Source organism: Populus alba, chromosome 3 (assembly GCF_005239225.2).
Source record: "Populus alba chromosome 3, ASM523922v2, whole genome shotgun sequence".
Taxonomy (NCBI): Eukaryota; Viridiplantae; Streptophyta; class Magnoliopsida; order Malpighiales; family Salicaceae; genus Populus; species Populus alba.
In genome coordinates, this window is record NC_133286.1 from 3,506,991 (window position 1) to 3,513,853 (window position 6,863).

Sequence of the window (6,863 nt, forward strand, 5' to 3'; positions counted from 1 at the left end):
ATATCAGCAGACTAAATACCACAGCAAAAATAGAACATGAAGTGGCCACAAACACTAAACCATCCCAAAGAGATTGTCTAGCATGTTTTAATCTAGGAAAAAGATGAAGAAAACAACGAGCATTAACAATGAATATTTCATGTTATCATCAACTCTAAAGAGCAGACTGATAAGAATCAACTTAACAAATTTACAGGCTCATCTTTCTTTGAATAGACAACACAATAACTTAATGCTCCACTCACAGTAGAATCGGCTGATTGCGCCTTTCTTCGAGTTGCGTTCACGAGCAGCGATTTCATCGATCCGATTGAAAACGCAGACGTAAATCTTTTTTAAAAATAAAAATCATGATACAAAAGTAAGCACCTGATGGAGATTTGAAGCCTTATAAAACTAAGAGTGCTCATTAAAACACGGTGCATGTTCAGATTTTTAGCATGCATTCTTAAACCAAATCTCTCTTCTCTTACACACATTTAATTGTTTTTAAAATATTTATTTCTCATATTTGACAATGTTGAAACTTTTTTTTTTTGGGTTAAAAAAATAGGATAGCTGGATACTTCTCTAGTTGGATACTACAATAGTGTTTCATTTTTATATGAATAACGAAACACTTTATTTTTTAAAATTTTTTCTTTCTTCTTTATTTGGTTTTTTTTTTTTACAAATTAGTCCTTATTTTTTTTTAATTCTTTTTTTGGCCTCTTTATATGAGATAATTAAAGTTTTCAATTTAATTAGAAATAGACTACTATACTAAAAGTTATGCTTCTCTTTATATATATTTTTTGGTTTTTTTTTAAAATGGTCCTTATATTTTTTTTCACTTCTTGATTTGGTGTTTTTTTCATTTTGTTTCGTTTCATTTTTTTACAAATCGGTCTTTAGACATTTTCTTTCCTTTTATATTTAACTTTTTTTTGTCTAATAGTATGAGATAAAGATTTTAATTTAATTAAAAAATTATTTATTATACTAAAAAAGTTAGGGTTTTCCCTCCTACTTCACTATTCATATCCTCCCTTTTTTTAAAAAAAATATATTCTATCTTCTAATTTTTTCTTCTTTTGATAGAATGATTTTTGTTGTTTTTTTTTACTTTCAATTTCACTTTAATATTTTGTTAATTTTGAATTGGTCAACTTAATTTGTTTTTGTTTTCTTTATATGTAGTTATTACAATCTCAAACTGACATCTTTAAATTTGTTTAGTGCTTAATTTTATAAATGTCTATTTTAGTTATCGCATAATTATATAAAAAATAGTTTTTAGACCCAATGAAGTTTATGATCTGAGTTATTCATTTGACGAGTTAAATCGCGAAACTTGAGTTGATCTAGTATCTCGTCATCTCAATATTAAAAAAATTAAAACATCATCTTGATTTTCTTTCTTAAAATTCAAACCATGTTTTCATTGGTCATTTGAGTTGTCTTAATTTATATGCGTCAAGCCAACTAGGTCATGTACAGGCAGCTCATTTGCAAATTAATTTTAAACCTATGTTGGGTAAGAAGTCAAGTCGAGAGGTTTCAAGGTTGTCAACGGGATCAAGTTTAATAATAATGTCAAATTGTTCCTTGGTTTTTAAACTCTACCTTCCAATTTTTTCTTTATTTCAATTGAATCCTTTTTGTCTTTTTTTTTTGTTTCATCCTTTAACATTTGATTGATTTTGAATTAGTCTTGTTTCTGTTTGCTTTCTATGATATTATTGCAATCTCAAACAAATATCCTAACATTTAGTTGGTACTCAATTTTACGAGTATCTATTTTTGTTATCATATCATAAAGTAAAAAATAATTAAAAAAAATAAAATTGTTAAACCAGGTGGAATCTATTATTTGGGTTTGGGTTTGGAGAGTTAAGTCACAAAACCAAAATTGATTTAATATGTTATCATATCAATGTTAAAAAAAGATGTCATCTTGAAATTTTAGTTTAAACCTACTATGTTGACTAGATCATATTAGACTAACTTTCATGTTGGTTAATTTTAAACTTGATATAGATAAAGAGTTAAATAAGAAGAATTTAAAATTAATCCACTAAATCGAGCTAGTTTCTTAAGCCTAGATGATTTTTTTTTTATGTTGAGCAAACCATAAACTAGTTCCTTTCAAAATATTTACTAGTAAACATGCATATGATGATAAAAATTTGAGTAAAATTTTATTTAACTAGTGTCTATTTTTTGTGAAGCAAACAAATTAACCCCTCAAGTTTTTTAAATAATTAATTGATTCTTTAATCACATTTTACCGTCAAGTTAGTGGAACAAACTAAGGAAATATTGCTGACGGCTCAACATATGACTAACAAAAAACTAATGAAGGGACCAGTTTATAGCATAATGTAAAAGTACAGGGATTAGTTTTAAGATCTAGTTATCATCAACAAAACAACCAAAACGAAACACTATTTCACTGTTCAGTGTCTCACTGCAGAAATGGCACTTTGTAATATTCTAGGGAAGTTTAATGTTATTTATGTGGAAAGAGCACTTTGTGGTTCACTATTCAGTGTCTCACTTTGAATTTTCCATGTTGAATTTTGCAAGTATGCATCCAATATAATTTTAGTTTGTTGCAAAAATAGATACATGCATGACTTTTATTTAATAAAATTGATTACATTTATAAACTTGTTTTATTTAAAGATTTTTCGATTTTAGAAATTGCTAAATATAAATAATCAAAATTGATAATTAAAAAGAAAGATTATGATTCATAAAATTTATCTTCATAAAATTATAGTATATTTGTTTTTTTGTTACTATTATTAAAAAGCCCCATTAAACATAATGATTCATAAAATTTATCTTCATGCCTATATTTTTATTTTCTATCCACTTCACATATAATTAAAATTAAAAATTAATAAAAATACTTCAAAATTTAGAAAATTATTGAATTAGTCCTCATTGTTTTGTTTCTTATAGGTAGCCCTTGGTTCTTATCGTACATTATCTTGACTACTTTAGATGAAAATATTTATACTTTTTGATAGATTTTACTAATATATAAAAGGACTTCTTAATTTAAAGATAACATAAACTTTTTATCCATGCCTATATCTTTAATATTATTCCCACATTAAAATATTAAAAAAAAATCCAAATTTTTTTTAATTGTAGTTTTTTTCAAGAGTTTTTTAATTTTATATATTGATAATTATATGTAATTAAAAGAAAATCCAATGATTTCTTATTTTTATCTTGTTATCAAACTAACTTTATTTTTTTTAAAAATGACATGATATATTTTTCTAATTGAAAAAAGTATTTATTTATGTTTGTGGCAAGAAAAAATGTCACTCTCTTTTTCTTTTTTAGTTTTTGAAAAAAATAAATTATGATAATATAATATAAATAATTTTGTTTTAATTTTTAACAATGCTTATAAGAAAATTAAACAAAAATTTTGAAGCTTATTTCTCGAAGTCCATATAATAAATTCACAAACACATATACATAATTTCTAATTTTCTAATTATTAATTATTGAATAAATTCATAAAAAATAAAAAAAATATTAAATAAAATTTTAATAATGCATGTTGCCGAAAAAACTAGTACAATAAAATACTACACACACTAGATATTTGACATGCGCTTTGCCATGGATGGAATAATTTTATTTCTAAGTAAAAAGATAAATATACAGGTTTTTTTTAACATTTGTTTTACCAAAAAAAAAATTCCTAATAAAAAAACCATAGACTAAACTTGAAAAATAAAAAAATAGATGTAAATAAAAAATTTCATCTAGAAACATAGATCTTGTACTAAGTAAGAAATTTGATGTCGAAACATGGATCATATACTAGTTGTGTCTAATAACTTTGTTTTTAAAAATAAACTATTTATTTAATCAAACGATAATAAAAACAGATACACATGAAAATTATTGAATAAAATTAAAATAAAAAAAAATATTATGCAAGGTTGCACATATTCAAAAAAAAATGTTATAACTTTTTTGTGAAAGTCAAGTAAAAAATAAATGATATTTAATCAAAGACTAAATAAAAAATAATTGAAATATATATATATATAGTAGTAAATATCTAATCTCAAAACAGAAACCATATATTTAATAAAATTGTATCTTAGAACGAATGTTTTATTTAATAAAATGATAATAAAAAAATGGTTAGGAAAACAATTGAATAAAAATGAAAAAAATAGGTCAAAATTTTTTTTCTCCTAACATAAAAAATGATATATAAAATAAGTAAAAATTAGATCATATTTTATCAAAATATACAATAAAAATTTGTTAAAAAAAATTAAAATTATAAAAAACAAAATAGTTGTTAATACTAACTAAAAAGTAACAAGAAAAGCTTAATAATAAATACACAAAAATATTTGATCTTGACATTGTTTAAAATTTTCTTTTATTTAATTACCTATCCTCTTTGAATATTGTTATAAAAGCAAAGAGAGAACAGTATTTAGTGCTGATATTAATTTTACAGTGTAATAAGATCGATTCTTGTACTGATATCTGGTTTTGTTTCTTTCAAAAAAATTCTGAGCATGGAATGATAGCACCCTCAGGCAACAACTGCTATAATTTCATTCCAACTCTTTAAAACTGGGATTCAATAAGCAGGGAAAGGTTGCAGATATCAATCATTACTGTAGTCATTTTTTCCTCAGTAATATCTAAAACATGAGAGATCATTGAACAACAAACAGGAAACCTAACATCAAAAACATAAACCTAATTATAATTTATAATAAAAAATTGAATTTTATATCTGCACAATGTATGGAGAATATCTGCATCCCTATCTTACTTTGCAGAGGGTTAATTTCTAAGATGTTTGCAGGATGAAATTTCTCTCAGAAACTTGAATTGCAAATTACACTCCTACAGAGATAAACGTTGACATATGATTCACTTGTATAACAAAGTAATATCTAGAGCTTATAAGATCAAGGAATTTCTCAAGAATATATGAAATATAAACATACCAAGCCTACAGCTCCACTGGGACTTGCAGAATTTGTCGCCATCACATGACATCTCATGAAGCAAAAGCAAAAGCAAAAGCAAAAGCAAGCACATGGTTGGCAAGCAACAGAGCAGCCAATAACCCGCGCTAATTAGACAGAAACAAACCAACAACGACACCAAAAAAAAAAAAAAAAAAAAAAAGAAGCCACGTAAGCCACGCCCAGATGTGGACCATCGACACCTAAAATGAGAAACGAATGAAGAACTGTTCTAATCCACATGAAGTACAATATGGATGAACAATGATAATGTCACACCTCTCTTTTTTTGTAATGAACATTCAACTAAAACTCAAAACCACTGGCAGAATAACATAATGAATACGACAAAAACCAAAAGGCAATGAAAAGAGAAAGAACCTGGGAAAGAAGAACATCCACTAAGGAATGAAAAGCTCCAGCAATCCAACCGAAAAAGGATTCTGCAGAGATAGTGATAACACAACACAAACCTGCATTAAAAGAAAAGAAACTAAAAAATCAGGAAGATAAACTCAATGAAATCAACAGAAAAAAAATAAAAAACAAAAGCAAGTTAATCAAAATAAAGGAAGAGGAGTTCTAGAAAAATGAGCACCAATGGTAGAAAACCATATGAACAGAACAGAAAGCTAAAAAAACCCAAGAGAGAGGCATGAAAGAAAACCAAGACAAAATGCAAATAAATCTATCTACTCCAACCCACAAAAATATGTGAAAGCATGGGAAACCCAAGAATAAGAGAAGAAGCAATGGAGGAAAACGAAGAAGACTACAATGATGGCGTAGCAACAAATGGCCAAAGAGTGATGCCCAGACTTGAAAGCAAAACAAAACAAGAAATGAAGAGCTAATTGGAAATTCAAGACCCAGCCTCAAGAAAAGTCCTTGCGACAAAGACTCTCAAGAACTGATATGCCATCACTAAAAAAGGAAAAACCAAAAACACCCCCAGCAAAGGGGTATGACATGAACTGAGATAGCGACATTACAAACCAGAAGATGAAGTCTTGCCCTGCAAACTAAAACTGAATAGGGAAATAACCGAATTCTAGTTGGAATAAAAGGAGAACATAGTCTGACAAAAGCAAAAACATATGCTGGGAGTGGAAAGGATTGTCTCAAACGAACTAAATGCTAATCCCCAAGCAAACAGTAGCAGCTCTTCCATTGCTGGAGAGAGACCCAAGGTGAGGGCAAATAAGTGTGTAAGGATGTTGCTGCCCCACTCATTTAATACACAATGATTCTGCATTGACAACAAAAGTTGAGCCACAGCCAAACAAAAACTCTCCACAACCCATCAATCCTAAAAAAACAGGTGATGAAAGGCCAGCCAAGCAGCTGCAACAGCCAACCCGCCCGTGTCAAATTTGAGATACCTGAGCATGGCAGAAGTTAAGCAGAGGAAAAGGAAGATAAAAAGCACTGCTACCTCAAGGTACTATTACAATTCACAGTTTCATGAGTTTTGATGAATCACATGATTTAGCTTCTTTTTTTATTTAATAATAATTTTAATTTATATATATATATATAAAGTCATGTGCTTTTGACGTAATCATTTTGAATTCGTTTTTATGTGTTTAAGAGTTAACTTTTGTATCATGTGACAACATACTTTGTATTATAATTTTTTGCATTTTCATTGTATTAAATCAACATTGAAGGAAATTTAACATGTTAAAGTAAATTATAATTCATTATCCATAATAATTAGTAATCCATATGGATGAAAACAATACCAAAAAACTAACATGAGCAAGACCGAGTGTTCCGATCATAAAAATGGTATTAGTTTTAGTATAAGTAATAGATTTGTGGTTTCGTGCTACTTTGCAAGTCAGGTTC

At 27.3% G+C, this 6,863-nt stretch overlaps 1 long non-coding RNA gene across 2 annotated transcripts; it reads right to left on the minus strand.

Annotated features, from left to right (window-relative positions):
* On the minus strand, positions 1–6,522 carry LOC118036298 (uncharacterized). Of its 2 annotated transcripts, XR_012169324.1 has the most exons (3): positions 5,394–6,522; positions 4,992–5,119; positions 1–330 (listed from the first exon to the last, which is right to left on the minus strand). It is a non-coding gene; the product is annotated as an uncharacterized lncRNA (long non-coding RNA). The 2 variants fall into 2 exon arrangements; XR_012169323.1 differs by lacking the exon at positions 1–330 and having other exon boundaries at positions 4,893–5,119.
* Between the last annotated feature and the right edge of the window lie 341 nt (positions 6,523–6,863).